Source organism: Pleurodeles waltl, chromosome 10 (assembly GCF_031143425.1).
Source record: "Pleurodeles waltl isolate 20211129_DDA chromosome 10, aPleWal1.hap1.20221129, whole genome shotgun sequence".
NCBI lineage: Eukaryota > Metazoa > Chordata > Amphibia > Caudata > Salamandridae > Pleurodeles > Pleurodeles waltl.
In genome coordinates, this window is record NC_090449.1 from 685,282,473 (window position 1) to 685,301,422 (window position 18,950).

The window sequence follows — 18,950 nt, forward strand, 5'->3', positions numbered from 1 at the left end:
AGAGTCCATGTGCTGGCATGGGAAGTATTTGATGGGCCTGAAACTTCAACAACAAGATGCAAGCTCAGTTCAAGCCCTTGGAGATTCTTCACAAGCAGGAATATACCACAAAATCCAGACTTTGTCCCATTTCACAGGCAGAAGCAGCGACTAGAGGATAGCCCAACAAAGCACAGTCACAGACAGGGCAGCACTTCTCCTCAGCTCTTCAACTCTTCTCCTTGGCAGAGGCTCCTCTTGAATTCAGAAGTGATCTAATTTTCAGGGGTTTTAGGTCCACTACTTATACTCTTTTCCGCCTTTGAAGTAGGCAAACTTCAAAGGAAAGTCTCTCCTGTTTGTAAGATGCTACCTTGCCCAGGCCAGGCCCCAGACACACCCCAGGGGGTTGGAGACTGCATTGTGTGACAGCAGGCACAACCCTTTCAGGTGTTAGTGACCATTCCTCCCTCCCTCCCAGCTCAGCTGGCTCATCAGGATATGCAAGCTACATCCAAGCTTCCTTTGTGTCACTGTCCAGAGGAGAGGTGCAAACAGTCCAACTGTCAAACTGACCCAGACAGGGAATTAACAAACAGGCAGATTCACAGAATGGTTTGAGCAACAAAATGCCTACTTTCTAAAAGTGGCATTTTCAAAAACACAATCTAAAAACAACCTTTGCAAAAATATGTATTTTTAAATTGTGAGTTCAGAGGCTCTAAGCTCTCTATTTCTATCTGCTCCCAAAGGGATGCTGCCCTCTAATAACATTTAAAGGCAGCCCCCATGTTAAACTATGAGAGAGATGGGCCTTGCAAAGTAAAAACCAAACTTGGCAGTATTTCACTGTTAGAACATATAAAACACAATAGTATATGTCCCACCTTAAACTTATACTTGCACCCTGCCCACACAGTTACCTAGGGCCTATCGTAGGGGTGCCTCACAGGTATGACAAGGGAAGGATTAGGCTTGGCAAGTGGGCACACTTGGCAAGTCAAATAGGCAGTTTAAAACTGCACACACAGACACTGCAGTGGCAGGTCTGAGCCATGTTCACAGGGCTACTCATGTGGGTGGCACAACCAGTGCTACAGGCCCACTAGTAGTATTTGATTTATGGGCCCTGGGCACCTCTATTGCACTGTACTAGGGACTTACTAGTAAATCAAAATATACCACTCATGGAAAGCCAATTACACATACAATTTACAAAGGAGCACCTGCACGTTAGTACTGGTTAGCAGTGGTAAAGTGCCCAGAGTATCAAAAACACCAAAAACAGAGTTCACCACACATCAACAACCTGGGAAACAGAGGCAAAACGTTTTGGGAGATCACGCCAAGCATGCCAATTCTAGCACGTGACCCCCGCAGCTAAAAGTGGGGAGCAACTACCCAACCTCATGGGAGTTCTCATCACTAAGAATCTGGACAGCCCATCAGCATTGGCGTGTTCTGTGCCAGGGCGGTATTGCAGCTTAAAGTCTATCCCCTGCAGGGAAATGGACCACCTCAATAGTTTTGGATTCTCAGTCCTCATCTGCATTAACCATTTGAGGGGGCTTTGGTCAGTATGAATCCCGGAGTGAGTCCCAAACAAGTAGGGTATTAGCTTCTTCAGTGCCCAGACCACAGCAAATGGTGCATTCTCCATTGCACTCCACCTACGTTCCCTCTGAAGTAACCTCCTGCTAATGAAGGATACAGGTTTATCTATGCCCTCTTCATTAAGCTGTGAGAGTACTACTCCTATACCATGCTCTGATGTGTCTGTTTGCACAACCAACAAACTCCTTGGAGTAGTCAGATGCCTTCAGCACAGGTGCTGTGTACATGACAGCCTTCAGGGCATCATAAGCAGTCTGGCAAGACTCAGTCCAGATCACACTTCTGGGTTGTTTTTTGGAGGTCAACTCAGTCAAGGGAGCAATAATTGTGCCATACCCCTTGACAAACCTCCTATAGCAACCTGTGAGACCTAAAAAAAATCTCACTTCAGTCTGGGTCTTGGTAGGCTCCCGAGCCAGTATGGTATGAATCGACACCGATCCCATACTCATACCCGATGACCCGGAGCCAGAACGACGTCGATCAATGCCAATTTTATTCTCTATGGGCTCTCCTGGGCCCAGGGTTGATCCAGACCATTATTCTTGTGGGTATTGATATGGGGAGAGTATGGAGGGGTCGTTGGACCCTTTAGAATACCAGTCTGACCCACAAATGGACTGGCTGCAGGATTTGGGTGATACCAGTGGTCTAGACACCTCCCTCGACACTGTTATGCTCTCTCCTCCTAGCGTGGCTACGGAGGAGGGTGCTTATTACTCTGTGGTTGTGAGAAGGGCGGCTGAGGTCTTTGACCTCGAACTTCCTTCTGTGGAGGTTAGGCCTACCATCTTAACCGACGTGCTTCAACCGGGGTCTTCCTCTTCGGAGCTCCTTTTACCCTTCAATGAAGCACTGACAGACATCCTTTTGGGTAGTTGGTCCAGACCCAGCACGGGGGCTCCTGTGAATAGGACGATTGCCCACCGCCATCGGCCTGAGCCATCAGACCCGAAATTCCTGACCAACACCCCACGCATGAGAGCCTCCTCATCCAGGCTTCTTCTTCATCTGGCGCATACCCTGCCGCACCCCCAGATAGGGAATCAAAAAGACTGGATAATTTGGAGAAGAAGTTGTTTTCTTCCAGCAGTCTAACGCTGCGGTCCGTGAACACCGCATGCCTTTTGGGCCGCTATTCCCATACTCTCTGGGATACGATCGGGCATGTGCTGCCTGCAGTTCCAGAGGAGGCCCCGACTGTCCTGTCCCAAGCCGTAACAGATGAGAGGAATGTGGACTGGATATGACCGACTCTCTGGGCAGATTGGTTGCATCGACAGTGGCACTAAGACGCCACGCCTGGAAGAGAACGTCTGGCTTTTCGGGGGATGTCCATCAACCTTTGATGGACATGCCCTTTGATGGCACACGTCTCTTTGGAGACAAGGCGGACTCGGATTAAGGATTCCGGAGCCACGCCCGTCCCTTGGCCTCGCGCCCGCACCTAGACCCCAGCAGTCCACCCTTTGCCCCTTTTGTGGCTATGGAAGAGGCACCCAACCGTGTCCTTTTCCACCTCGCCACAGACCTGCGTGTGCTGTACAGTCCCTGCGCGGCCAAGGATGCGGGATCCCACACTCCCAGGGATCAGGGAGCCAGCGGGTCGCCCAGTCCACCCCGTCCCCTCCTCAGTCTCCAAGCCTTGCTAGTCTGCAGGTACATCAGGAGCCAGTAGGTGGCAGGATACGCCATCACCTGCCCCAATGGTAAGCCATTACCTCGGACAGGTGGGTACTTCAAATTGTCCGACGGGGCTACTCCCTCCCCTTCAAGACATCTCTTCCAGCCATGCCACATTCATACAGTCAGATATCGGAGGACCATATAGCGCTTCTCCGCGAGGAAGTCCAAGCCCTTTTGGCCAAAGGAGCTATAGAGAGGGTTCCGTTGCCAGAAGTAGGTCGTGGTTGCTATTCCCACTTCTATCTGCTTCCGAAAAAGGACAAAGGTCTTCGACCTATATTAGATCGTCAGTCCCTCAGTCTCTTCCTACAAAAGGAGAAGTTCAAAATTTTGACATTGGCTCAGGTCCTATCTGCCCTGGGTCCGGGAGACTGGATGGTAGCATTGGACTTACAAGACGCATACTTCCACATTACCGTCTGGCCGGCCTACCGGCGTTACCCACGATTTATGTCACAAGCACTTTCAGTTTACCGTGCTCCACTTTGGCCTTACCAGTGCCCTTCTGGTGTTCATTAAAGTGATGATAGTGGTGGCAGCTCATCTGGGCAGGTTAGGGGTCCCAGTTTTCCCCTACCTCGACAATTGGCTGTTGAAGGTGAAATCACCCCAGACAGTCATCTCCCACCTCCAGACTACGGCAAACCTTTTGCATTCGCTGGGGTTCACTATCAACGTGCCGAAGTCACACCTGACTCCTTCTCAGACACTTCCTTTCATCTGAGCTGTTCTGGATACAGTGCAGTTTTGGGCATATCCTCCCTAAAAGCGAGTCCAGGATATTCTGGCTATGATACCAATGTTTCAGCCTCTATCCTGGATTTCAGTGAGAATGACTCTGAGGCTGCGGGCCTCATGGCCTCTTGATCCTGCTGGTTCAAAATGCCAGATGGCATATGCGAGCTCTGCAGTGGGACCTGAACTTACAGTGGGCACAGCATCAGGGGAATCTCTCTGACAAGGTCCAGATCTCGGAAGGGACTGCGAAATACCTGCAGTGGTGGCTAACAAATCAGTATTGGGTCAAGAGCAGATCCCTCTCCTTTCCCCAACCAGATCTTACAGTCGTGACAGATGCTTAACTTCTGGGATGGGGTGGTCACATCGGAGAGGCAGAGATCAGAGGTATCTGGTCTCTGGCGGAAACTGGACTCCGTATCAATCATCTGGAGCTCCGAGCGAATCGACTAGCATAGAAAGCATTTCTTCCCTCCCTCAAGGGGAGAGCAGTGCAGGTGTTCACAGACAACACCACCGCCATGTGGTATTGCAACAAACAAGGCGGAGTCGGGTCCTGGACTCTTTGTAAGGAGGCCCTTCATCTTTGGACTTGGTAGGTACATCAGGGCATTACCCTGGTGGTTCAACACATCCTTGAATGCCAGAGCAGACAAACTCAGCCAATAATGCATAGTCGACCACGAATGGGGTCTCCATCCGGAGGTGGCGCAAGGTCTCTACCTGCAGGGGAAAACCTTGGTTAGACTTGTTCGCCTCTGCAGAGAACACGCATTGTCAGCTGTTTTACGCATTGGAGTTTCCAACGCGGCACTCGCTCAGTGACGCTTTTTGTCGCAAGTGGAAGACAGGCTCTTGTACGCCTTCCTGCCAATACCACTTCTGCCCAGAGTTCTGAAGAGGATCAGGTAAGCCCAGACCCAATTAAAACTGGTGGCTCCGGACTGGGCATCGAGAGTCTGGTATCCGGAGCTCTTAAACATGGCCATAGCTCCTCCAATCAGACTGCCTGTTCTGGAGGATCTTCTGTTGCAGCAGCAGGGGAAGGTTCTCCATCCACACCTTTCAAGTCTGCGACTTCTTGCATGGAGATTGAGCGGCAATAGTTAACATCTTTCGACTTGCCACCCGAAGTCTGTGACGTTATATTGGCAGCCAGGCTTCCCTCAACCAAAACTGTATATGCCTGTCGTTGGAATAAATTTGTGGTATGGTGCATCGACAATTCTGTCGATCCTCTATCTGCTCCTCTCTCTCTCGTTCTTCTCTTTATTCTTTCCCTTGCCAGGCAGGTTTCAACCTCGAAGACTCTTAAAGGATATCTCTCTGCTATCTCTGCTTTCTTAAGATTACCTGACCAGCCTTCCTTATTTAAATCTCCCTTAGTTGGGAGGTTTCTTAAAGGCCTCACACATCTCTTTCCTCCTATCCCATTCATCATGCCCCAGTGGGATCTCAACCTGGTCTTAACATACCTTATGTGTACCCCGTTTGAACCACTTCACAACTGTCCTCTAAGGCTCTTAACTATTAAAACTGTCTATTTAGTTGCATTACTTCTGCCTCAGAGTTAGTGAACTCCAGGCTCTGTCATCTAAGCCACCTTTTCTTGCTATACATCCAGGCAATGTGGTGCTTCACACGGGGGCCTCTTTTCTACCTAAGGTAGTGACACCCTTCCATGTTGGATAGTCAATCACCTGCCTACCTTTTATGCATCCCCACATCCCTCTCATGAAGAGGAGAGACTCCACCGTCTGGACCCGAAAAGAGCATTGGCGTCTTATCTTGATCGTACCAAATCTTCCGGGTGGACAATCAACTCTTTGTGGGATATGTGAATGCAAAGGGGAAGGCGGTGCAGAAAAGGACCATTTCAAGATGGGGACTCTTATGCATCAAAATGTGCTACGCTATGGCTAAAAAGCAACCCCCTGAAGGTTTTCGAGCTCACTCCACCAGAGCTACTGCTGCTACCACAGCACTAGCACGGGGCGTTCCAGTCCTGGATATTTGTCAGGCAGCAACGTGGGCATCTCTGCACACTTTTACCAAGCACTACTGCCTGGACAATTAGGTCTGAAGGGATGGCTACTTTGGCTGTTCGGTCCTGCAGGATATTTTGGTGTGATCTTAGTTTGCAGGCCCACCACCGGGGATGGTATTGCTCTGGTATTTATTCAAAGGTAAGGAATCTGCAACTAGAAGTCTCTATCAGATGTACAAGTTACTTACCTCTGGTAATGAAATATCTGGTAGGGACATATTCTAGTTGCAAATTCCTTACCGACCCGCCCAACAATGGTGTTGGGGTCTTGGGAGGCTCCCAAGCCAGAATGGTGTAGATTTTTGGCTATGGGGTGCCAACTGGCCACTCCCTACCTGGTGTCCCAAATACACCACTGAACCATGCCCTATCTGACACTTGCTGGCCTTAATAGTGAGGCCTGCCTTCAACACTCTACAGAGGTGCTGCAAGTGTTCCTCTCAAATGGAACTGAACACTGCAATGCCATCCAGGTAGACTGCGCTGAAGTCATCCAGCCTAGTCAACACCTGGTTGACCAACCTCTGAAAGGTGGCAGGGGCATTTGTTATCCTAAAAGGCATCACTTTAAAAAGGAAGTGCACATCTGGGATAGAAAACGCTGACCTCTCATTGGCCCCCTCAGTTAGGGCAATCTACCAGTACCCAGGCGTCAAATCAATTATGCTGAGGTATTTGGCAGCTCTCAACCGATCGATGAGCTCATCAGCTCGGGGATGGGGTGCACGTCAATTTTAGTGACCGCATTGAGACCCCGGTAGTCCACACAGAACCGGAGTTTTGGGGTGGCACCAGGAGCAGCAACCTTTGGGACCAAGACAACAGGGTTGGCCCAGGGACTGTTAGAAAACTCAATCACCCCTAGGTTTAACATCTCAGACAACTCATCTTTGATGCTAGCCCTGACCTTATCCATCACCCTGTAAACCTTCTGATTAATGGGTGGACTCTACCCAGTTTCCACATCATGTGTATACAAGTGTGTGACCCTTGGGATCAAGGAGAACAGGGAGGCAAACTGACCCAATACCTGGTGACAGTCCCTCTGTTGTTCTGAGGTCAGGGAGGGGGAGAGGTTCACTCCCTGCACAGACCCATCTTTCTCTCCAGCAGCCAGGAGGTCAGGAAGAAGCTCACTCTGCTCCTCCACCCCATCATCTGTCGCTAGGAGCATGGACAATTCAGTCCGCTCTAAGGGCCAGATGTAGGAAGACGGCAAATTGCGACTTGCGACTTGCAAATTGCAACTCGCAATTTGCTATGCAGAACGGTGTCTCAGACACCGTCTGCGAGTCGCTATGGGGTCGCAAAGACCCACCTCATTAATATTAATGAGGTGGGTCGCAATTTGCGCCCCCATAGCGACTATGGGCACTCATGGGGATGGAGGCCCTCTGGGAACAGCAGACCTCCATGTCCGTAACTGCTTTTAAATAAAGCAGTTTTATTTTTCAAAGCGTCGCTGTACCAGCATTAGACACCAGACGGCGCAGTGCCAGGCACAGCACTGCCACTGAGGCGGACAATAGAGGTGCCAGTGAGGTAACTGGGCACCTGATTGGTGTGCGTGGCCGCAAAAAATGACTGTAGCTGCCAGTGGAGTTTTGTTTGCACTATGACGTAATAGTGCATTACTCAGTTCCTTCATTGTTTCTAGTTTTTCACTTAATATTTTTTTGCAATTCGTCAAACGCACATTACCTGACTTAAGGTAATACATTTCTTTCACTACAGATACAGTTGTCAGTGGATTTGTGTCATTCATACTTACGTCTGAAATGGTTGTGTGTGATGTCAGCATGTCTTTGCCTTCCCTCTGCTGCACTGGTACTGTCTGCTGGCTGTAGGGGTGGTATGGGATCATCATCCTCATCAGATTCAGTATCACATATTTCTACAGGTATGCCCCTGGTGGTAGCTATATTGTATAAGATACCACAAGTGGCCACTACTCTACATGTGGTGTCTGGACTGTACTGTAGTGCCCCTCCACTTTTGTGGAGGCACCGAAAGCGACTCTTCAGCAGTCCAAATGTGCGCTCCACCACGTTGCGGGTTGCCCTGTGTGCTGCATTGTATCTCCGTTCAGCAGGTGTTGCAGGATTGAGGTAGGGCGTCATCATGTAGGTGCGCACTGCGTAGGCACTGTCTCCTGGAAGGGACAGAGGGTATGATGAGTAAGTGAGCTATCTGACATCAGCACGCCATCAATGCGCCATTGTATAGAGGGACAATACCTAGTAGATATCCTTCTCCAAACTCCCCAGCTAGCAATCTTGTGTGTATGCCGCTGTGGCGAAAGATGTACGAATCATGTGTGCTCCCTGGGTACCTGGCCACGAGATCAGTTATGATGTAGGAAGCATTGCAAATCACCTGTATAATCACTGAATGTTGGTAGTTCCGGTTGTGGTACACATACTCTGTGGCTGCTGGTGGACAGATTGCTACATGTGTCCCATCTATGGCACCTAGGACGTGGGGGAACAGTGCTATCTAGTAAAATTCAAATTTTGTCTGCTGTATTTCCTGTGGGGTGTGGGGGAATCTGATGTACTGGTGTAGTTTGCTCAGCATGTCGTTGATAAATGCATTGAAAAATCTGGAGACGGTACTCTGTGATACCCCCCCAGCTGCTGCTATGACCCCTTGATAGCTCCCTGAGGCGAGTAGGTGGAGGGAGCATAATACCTGCACATGGGTGGGTATGCTGTGAGTCTGTAGTGTTCTGCGCTGCAGTATGAGTTGTAGCTCAGCTATCAGATCAAGTATCATAGCTGAGTTCAACCTATACCTCTCATATATTTCCTCCTCTGTCAGGTTCAAAAGTGTAATGCGCACTCTGAAAATGCTCTCCTGTCTCCTCCTCCCTCTCCTCAAACCTGCCAGAATCCTCATCCTCCTCGCCATTACGTAGAGTGCAGCCATTGTGGAAAAGAGTCTGAGGCATTCTGAGCCTCTTTATATAGGTTGCACCTGGTTACCACCTGGTTTCACTTAGTGGTATTTTGCATGTGCAAAATGCCATTGTGCGAAAAATCGCAATTTGCGTTTTTTTGATGCATCTCTTTGCGACTTGGATTTTGAGACTCACAATTTGCGCCTCGCAATTTCCTACTGGAAATACCGAATCACAAAATGCGACTCACAAAACTGGGTCGCAACGCAAAAAATCGAAATTTTTGCGATTTCTTATTTTTGGTCTGCAAATGCCTTTCATGCATCGCAGTCCACGTTTTTGCACTCGCAAACGGCCAAATTTTGCGATTTGCACCGTTTGTGAGTGCAAAAAAGTTTCATTCATCTGGCCCCTAATCCTTAGAAAACAGTGAGAATGCTGTTGTTACAGAAAGTACCTGGTTAGCGTCAAAAATAAAGCTGCATGGGTGAGCGGACGTCAGAAAAGGGTGGCGATGCGTCTATTCCTTACTCTCAAGCGAGGCCGTGCGTCATTTCCTTTTCAGGTCGCGTCAGCGATATGTCATTGTTCCCCCTTGCAGGAGAGCGATGGGCCCACTTGCACACAGGGCACCTGGTATCCGCGCAGAGTTGGGTTGACTTGGACGCCAAGGTACGATTGCGCTGAAAATCCAGTTGCACGGTATCAGAAAACCACACTGCGTGGGGTTTGCGTCATTATCAGCCTCTGTAAGTGGGTGTTGCACATTGTTTCTCCATCCATGATGCTCTGATCTCCCAACTGAGATGCAGGTGGAGCATCAATTGCAGCCGCAAAGCCGGTGGCGTGTCGTTTATCAGCCACGTTGTGGAAGGTGCGTTGAAAATTTCCCCGCACGCCCTCTGGGCATGGATTTTCAGTTCTTGCCTGACAACTTCACCTTTCATGCTCCCAGCGACTGGATAGGTTACCACTTGGCAGGGCTGGAGTCTTGGCAGAGAGTCCATGTGCTGCATGGGAAGTATTTGATGGGCCTGAAACTTCAACAACAAGATGCAAGCTCAGTTCAAGCCCTTGGAGATTCTTCACAAGCAGGAATATACCACAAAATCCAGACTTTGTCCCATTTCACAGGCAGAAGCAGCGACTAGAGGATAGCCCAACAAAGCACTGTCACAGACAGGGCAGCACTTCTCCTCAGCTCTTCAACTCTTCTCCTTGGCAGAGGCTCCTCTTGAATTCAGAAGTGATCTAATTTTCAGGGGTTTTAGGTCCACTACTTATACTCTTTTCCGCCTTTGAAGTAGGCAAACTTCAAAGGAAAGTCTCTCCTGTTTGTAAGATGCTACCTTGCCCAGGCCAGGCCCCAGACACACCCCAGGGGGTTGGAGACTGCATTGTGTGACAGCAGGCACAACCCTTTCAGGTGTTAGTGACCATTCCTCCCTCCCTCCCAGCTCAGCTGGCTCATCAGGATATCCAAGCTTCCTTTGTGTCACTGTCCAGAGGAGAGGTGCAAACAGTCCAACTGTCAAACTGACCCAGACAGGGAATTAACAAACAGGCAGAGTCACAGAATGGTTTGAGCAAGAAAATGCCTACTTTCTAAAAGTGGCATTTTCAAACACACAATCTAAAAACAACCTTTGCAAAAAGATGTATTTTTTAAATTGTGAGTTCAGAGGCTCTAAGCTCCCCATTTCTATCTGCTCCCAAAAGGATGCTGCCCTCTAATAACATTTAAAGGCAGTCCCCATGTTAAACTATGAGAGAGATAGGCCTTGCAGAGTAAAAACCAAACTTGGCAGTATTTCACTGTTAGAACATATAAAACACAATAGTATATGTCCCACCTTAAACTTATACTTGCACCTTGCCCACACAGTTACCTAGGGCCTATCGTAGGGGTGCCTCACAGGTATGACAAGGGAAGGTTTAGGCTTGGCAAGTGGGCACACTTGGCAAGTCAAATAGGCAGGTTAAAACTGCACACACAGACACTGCAGTGGCAGGTCTGAGCCATGTTCACAGGGCTACTCATGTGGGTGGCACAACCAGTGCTACAGGCCCACTAGTAGTATTTGATTTATGGGCCCTGGGCACCTCTAGTGCACTGTACTAGGGACTTACTAGTAAATCAAAATATACCACTCATGGAAAGCCAATTACACATACAATTTACAAAGGAGCACCTGCACGTTAGTACTGGTTAGCAGTGGTAAAGTGCCCAGAGTATCAAAAACACCAAAAACAGAGTTCACCACACATCAACAACCTGGGAAACAGAGGCAAAACGTTTTGGGAGATCACGCCAAGCATGCCAATTCTAGCACGTGACCCCCGCAGCTAAAAGTGGGGAGCAACTACCCAACCTCATGGGAGTTCTCATCACTAAGAATCTGGACAGCCCATCAGCATTGGCGTGTTCTGTGCCAGGGCAGTATTGCAGCTTAAAGTCTATCCCCTGCAGGGAAATGGACCACCTCAATAGTTTTGGATTCTCAGTCCTCATCTGCATTAACCATTTGAGGGGGCTGTGGTCAGTATGAATCTCGGAGTGAGCTCCAAACAAGTAGGGTATTAGCTTCTTCAGTGCCCAGACCACAGCAAATGGTGCATTCTCCATTGCACTCCACCTACGTTCCCTGGGAAGTAACCTCCTGCTAATGAAGGATACAGGTTTATCTATGCCCTCTTTATTAAGATGTGAGAGTACTACTCCTATACCATGCTCTGATGTGTCTGTTTGCACAACCAACAAACTCCTTGGAGTAGTCAGATACCTTCAGCACAGGTGCTGTGTACATGACAGCCTTCAGGGCATCAAAAGCGGTCTGGCAAGACTCAGTCCAGATCACACTTCTGGGTTGTTTTTTGGAAGTCAACTCAGTCAAGGGAGCAACAATTGTGCCATACCCCTTGACAAACCTCCTATAGCAACCTGTGAGACCTAAAAAGGCTCTCACTTCAGTCTGGGTCTTGGTAGGCTCCCAAGCCAGTATGGTATGAATCGACACCGATCCCATACTCATACCCGACAACCCGGAGCCAGAACGACGTCGATCGATGCCAATTTTATTCTCTATGGGCTCTCCTGGGCCCAGGGTTGATCCAGACCATTATTTTTGTGGGTATTGATATGGGGAGAGTATGGAGGGGTCTTTGGACCCTTTAGAATACCAGTCTGACCCACAAATGGACTGGCTGCAGGATTTGGGTGATACCAGTGGTCTAGACACCTCCCTCGACACTGTTATGCTCTTTCCTCCTACTCTGTGGTTGTGAGTAGGGCGGCTGAGGTCTTGGACCTCGAACTTCCTTCTGTGGAGGTTAGGCCTACCATCCTTACCGACGTGCTTCAACCGGGGCCTTCCTCTTCGGAGCTCCTTTTACCCTTCAATGAAGCACTGACAGACATCCTTTTGGGTAGTTGGTCCAGACCCAGCACGGGGGCTCTTGTGAATAGGACGATTGCCCACCGCCATCGGCCTGAGCCATCAGACCCGAAATTCCTGACCAACACCCCACGCATGAGAGCCTCCTCATCCAGGCTTCTTCTTCATCTGGCGCATACCCTGCCGCACCCCCAGATAGGGAATCAAAAAGACTGGATAATTTGGAGAAGAAGTTGTTTTCTTCCAGCAGTCTAACGCTGCGGTCCGTGAACACCGCATGCCTTTTGGGCCGCTATTCCCAAACTCTCTGGGATACGATCGGGCATGTGCTGCCTGCAGTTCCAGAGGAGGCCCCGACTGTCCTGTCCCAAGCCGTAACAGATGAGAGGAATGCAGCTGAGGTCATGATTTGTTGTGGACTGGATATGACTGACTCTCTGGGCAGATTGGTTGCATCGACAGTGGCACTAAGACGCCACGCCTGGAAGAGAATGTCTGGCTTTTCGGGGGATGTCCATCAACCTTTGATGGACATGCCCTTTGATGGCACACGTCTCTTTGGAGACAAGGCGGACTCGGATTAAGGATTCCGGAGCCACGCCCGTCCCTTGGCCTCGCGCCCGCACCTAGACCCCAGCAGTCCACCCTTTGCCCCTTTTGTGGCTATGGAAGGGCCACCCAACCGTGTCCTTTTCCACCTCGCCACAGACCCGCGTGTGCTGTACAGCCCCTGCGCGGCCACGGATGCGGGATCCCACACTCCCAGGGATCAGGGAGCCAGTGGGTCGCCCAGTCCACCCCCGTCCACTCCTCAGTCTCCAAGCCTTCCTAGTCTGCAGGTACATCAGGAGCCAGTAGGTGGCAGGATACGCCATCACACGCCCCAATGGTAAGCCATTACCTCAGACAGGTGGGTACTTCAAATTGTCCGACGGGGCTACTCCCTCCCCTTCAAGACATCTCCTCCAGCCATGCCACATTCATACAGTCAGATATCGGAGGACCATATGGCGCTTCTCCGCAAGGAAGTCCAAGCCCTTTTGGCCAAAGGAGCTATAGAGAGGGTTCTGTTGCCAGAAGTAGGTCGTGGTTGCTATTCCCACTTCTAACTGCTTCCGAAAAAGGACAAAGGTCTTCGACCTATATTAGATCGTCAGTCCCTCAGTCTCTTCCTACAAAAGGAGAAGTTCAAAATGTTGACATTGGCTCAGGTCCTATCTGCCCTGGGTCCGGGAGACTGGATGGTAGCATTGGACTTACAAGACGCATACTTCCACATTACCGTCTGGCCGGCCTACCGGCGTTACCCACGATTTGTGTCGCAAGCACTTTCAGTTTACCGTGCTCCACTTTGGCCTTACCAGTGCCCTTCTGGTGTTCATTAAAGTGATGATAGTGGTGGCAGCTCATCTGGGCAGGTTAGGGGTCCCAGTTTTCCCCTACCTCGACAATTGGCTGTTGAAGGTGAAATCACCCCAGACAGTCATCTCCCTCCTCCAGACTACGGCAAACCTTTTGCATTCGCTGGGGTTCACTATCAATGTGCCGAAGTCACACCTGACTCCTTCTCAGACACTTCCTTTCATCTGAGCTGTTCTGGATACAGTGCAGTTTTGGGCATATCCTCCCTAAAAGCGAGTCCAGGATATTCTGGCTATGATACCAATGTTTCAGCCTCTATCCTGGATTTCAGTGAGAATGACTCTGAGGCTGCTGGGCCTCATGGCCTCTTGATCCTGCTGGTTCAAAATGCCAGATGGCATATGCGAGCTCTGCAGTGGGACCTGAACTTACAGTGGGCGCAGCATCAGGGGAATCTCTCTGACAAGGTCCAGATCTCGGAAGGGACTGCAAAAGACCTGCAGTGGTGGCTAACAAATCAGTATTAGGTCAAGAGCAGATCCCTCTCCTTTCCCCAACCAGATCTTACAGTCGTGACAGATGCTTAACTTCTGGGATGGGGTGGTCACATCGGAGAGGCAGAGATCAGAGGTATCTGGTCTCTGGCGGAAACTGGACTCTGTATCAATCATCTGGAGCTCCGAGCGAATCGACTAGCATTGAAAGCATTTCTTCCCTCCCTCAAGGGGAGAGCAGTGCAGGTGTTCACAGACAACACCACCGCCATGTGGTATTGCAACAAACAAGGCGGAGTCGGGTCCTGGACTCTTTGTAAGGAGGCCCTTCATCTTTGGACTTGGCAGGTACATCAGGGCATTACCCTGGTGGTTCAACACATCCTTGAATGCCAGAGCAGACAAACTCAGCCAATAATGCATAGTCGACCACGAATGGGGTCTCCATCCGGAGGTGGCGCAAGGTCTCTACCTGCAGGGGAAAACCTTGGTTAGACTTGTTCGCCTCTGCAGAGAACACGCATTGTCAGCTGTTTTACGCATTGGAGTTTCCAACGCGGCACTCGCTTGGTGACGCTTGTTGTCGCAAGTGGAAGACAGGCTCCTGTACGCCTTCCTGCCAATACCACTTCTGCCCAGAGTTCTGAAGAAGATCAGGCAAGCCCAGACCCAATTAAAACTGGTGGCTCCAGACTGGGTATGGAGAGTCTGGTATCCGGAGCTCTTAAACATGGCCATAGCTCCTCCAATCAGACTGCCTGTTCGGGAGGATCTTCTGTTGCAGCAGCAGGGGAAGGTTCTCCACCCGCACCTTTCAAGTCTGCGACTTCTTGCATGGAGATTGAGCGGCAATAGTTAACATCTTTCGACTTGCCACCCGAAGTCTGTGACGTTATATTGGCAGCCAGGCTTCCCTCAACCAAAACTGTATATGCCTGTCGTTGGAATAAATTTGTGGTATGGTGCATCGACAATTCTGTCGATCCTCTATCTGCTCCTCTCTCTCTCGTTCTTCTCTTTATTCTTTCCCTTGCCGGGCAGGTTTCCACCTCGAAGACTCTTAAAGGATATCTCTCTGCTATCTCTGCTTTCTTAAGATTACCTGACCAGCCTTCCTTATTTAAATCTCCCTTAGTTGGGAGGTTTCTTAAAGGCCTCACACATCTCTTTCCTCCTATCCCATTCATCATGCCCCAGTGGGATCTCAACCTGGTCTTAACATACCTTATGTGTACCCCGTTTGAACCACTTCACAACTGTCCTCTAAGGCTCTTAACTATTAAAACTGTCTATTTAGTTGCATTACTTCTGCCTCAGAGTTAGTGAACTCCAGGCTCTGTCACCTAAGCCACCTTTTCTTGCTATACATCCAGGCAATGTGGTGCTTCACATGGGGGCCTCTTTTCTACCTAAGGTAGTGACACCCTTCCATGTTGGATAGTCAATCACCTGCCTACCTTTTATGCACCCCCACATTCCTCTCATGAAGAGGAGAGACTCCACCGTCTGGACCCGAAAAGAGCATTGGCGTCTTATCTTGATCGTACCAAATCTTCCGCGTGGACAATCAACTCTTTGTGGGATATGTGAATGCAAAGGGGAAGGCGGTGCAGAAAAGGACCATTTCAAGATGGGTACTCTTATGCATCAAAATGTGCTACGCTCTGGCTAAAAAGCAACCCCCTGAAGGTTTTCGAGCTCACTCCACCAGAGCTACTGCTGCTACCACAGCACTAGCACGGGGCGTTCCAGTCCTGGATATTTGTCAGGCAGCAACGTGGGCATCTCTGCACACTTTTACCAAGCACTACTGCCTGGACAATTAGGTCTGAAGGGATGGCTACTTTGGCTGTTCGGTCCTGCAGGACATTTTGGTGTGATCTTAGTTTGCAGGCCCATCACCGGGGATGGTATTGCTCTGGTATTTATTCAAAGGTAAGGAATCTGCAACTAGAAGTCTCTATCAGATGTACAAGTTACTTACCTCTGGTAATGAAATATCTGGTAGGGACATATTCTAGTTGCAAATTCCTTACCGACCCGCCCAACAATGGTGTCGGGGTCTTGGGAGGCTCCCAAGCCAGAATGGTGTAGATTTTTGGCTATGGGGTGCCAACTGGCCACTCCCTACCTGGTGTCCCAAATACACCACTGAACCATGCCCTATCTGACACTTGCTGGCCTTAATAGTGAGGCCTGCCTTCAACACTCTACAGAGGTGCTGCAAGTGTTCCTCTCAAATGGAACTGAACACTGCAATGCCATCCAGGTAGACTGCGCTGAAGTCATCCAGCCTAGTCAACACCTGGTTGACCAACCTCTGAAAGGTGGCAGGGGCATTTGTTATCCTAAAAGGCATCACTTTAAAAAGGAAGTGCACATCTGGGATAGAAAACGCTGACCTCTCATTGGCCCCCTCAGTTAGGGCAATCTACCAATACCCAGGCGTCAAATCAATTATGCTGAGGTATTTGGCAGCTCTCAACCGATCGATGAGCTCATCAGCTCGGGGATGGGGTGCACATCAATTTTAGTGACCGCATTGAGACCCCGGTAGTCCACACAGAACCGGAGTTTTGGGGTGGCACCAGGAGCAGCAACCTTTGGGACCAAGACAACAGGGTTGGCCCAGGGACTGTCAGAAAACTCAATCACCCCTAGGTTTAACATCTCAGACAACTCATCTTTGATGCTAGCCCTGACCTTATCCATCACCCTGTAAACCTTCTGATTAATGGATGGACTCTACCCAGTATCCACATCATGTGTATACAAGTGTGTGACCCTTGGGATCAAGGAGAACAGGGAGGCAAACTGACCCAATACCTGGTGACAGTCCCTCTGTTGTTCTGAGGTCAGGGAGGGGGAGAGGTTCACTCCCTGCACAGACCCATCTTTCTCTCCAGCAGCCAGGAGGTCAGGAAGAAGCTCACTCTGCTCCTCCACCCCATCATCTGTCGCTAGGAGCATGGACAATTCAGTCCGCTCTAAGGGCCAGATGTAGGAAGACGGCAAATTGCGACTTGCAATTTGCGAGTCCGAGAGACTCGCAAATTGCAACTCGCAATTTGCTATGCAGAACGGTGTCTCAGACACCGTCTGCGAGTCGCTATGGGGTCGCAAAGACCCACCTCATTAATATTAATGAGGTGGGTCGCAATTTGCGCCCCCATAGCGACTATGCGCACTCACGGGGATGGAGGCCTGCTGGGAACAGCAGACCCCCATGTCTGTGACTGCTTTTAAATAAAGGTGTTTTTTTTTTCAAAGTGTAGCCCGTTTTCCTTAAAGGAAAACGAGCTGCACTTAGAAAAAAAAAACGAAACGTTTAGTTTCGGATTTTTTCAGAGCAGGTAGTGGTCCCTTGGACCACTGCCTGCTCTGAAAAAATATTTTTGAGTCCACTCACAAAGGGGAAGGGGTCCCATGGGTACCCCTTCCAGTTTGCGAGTGGGTTACCATCCACTTTAAGTGGATGGTAACTGCGACTCTATTTGCGACCGCGCTGCGAGTCGCAAATAGGAAGGGAACACCCCTTCCTATTTGCGAGTCAGAAATGCATTTTGCGAGTCCGTTCCGACTCGCAAAATGCATTTCTGCATAGCAAACACACGTTTGCGACTCGCAAACGGCGATTTTCGCCGTTTGCGACTCGCAAACTGTTTGCTACATCTGGCCCTAAGTGTGGCTTGAGACGGTTCACATGCAGGACCCTTAAGGGGTTCCTGGGAGTCCACAAGTCCACCAGGTAGGGGATTTTGCTCTTGCGCTCCACCACCTCAAATGGCCTAGTCCACTTGTTCTAGAGAGCCCTAGGCTCCACTGGGGCAAATACCGACCATTTTTGCCCAGGCTGAATCCCAACCAGAGTGGCATTCTGGTCGTACCACCGTTTTGTGTCTTCCTGGCTTGCTGCTAGGTTCTCTTGTGTGAGAGCTCTGAAGCGGGTAGTCTGGTTTCTGAAGGCCAGCATGTAAACAGATACATCCTGGGGAGGTTTATGGGGGGCTTTCTCTAAGCCTCCCTTCACCAGACTTAAAGGTCCCCTAACAGGGTGGCCATACAGTAACTCAAAAGGAATATGTGACAGAACAACTAGGTCCTAAACAACTATAGCCTAAACCACTACTGCTAAACAACTAAAAAGTCTCTACAACTAAGTACTGAACAACTACTGTCTGAACAACTACTGTGTCTGAATAACAATTGCCTGAACAACTAATATATATATATATTCTAAACAAATAATAAACCATAAAAACCAAAAGGAAAACCTTACCTTAAAATTAGTTGTTCAGGCAATTGTTATTCAGACACAGTAGTTGTTCAGACAGTAGTTTTTCAGTACTTAGTTGTAGAGACTTTTTAGTTGTTTAGCAGTAGTGGTTCAGGCAAGTAGTGGTATAGACCTAGTTGTTCAGGATGTTTCCCACTCAAAAGGACTAAATCCAAGCCCTTTATTTTGAGGCACCTCCCTCTAGTCAAACAGAAAGCATGGTAAGAGGACGTCCCCCTTCTGCCTAAAGGGCTGTGACAGGCCCATGATCATGCCTTTTAAGGTGCGGTTGAATCTTTCAACTAGACCATTCCTTTAGGGGTGGTAAGGAGTAGTGAACATATACGTTACCCCACACTCCTGCCACAGAGACTTCATATAAGTAGATATGAAGTTGGTACCCCTATCAGATACTACTTCCTTCGGGAACTCCACGTGGGTAAAAGAAAACATCAACGCA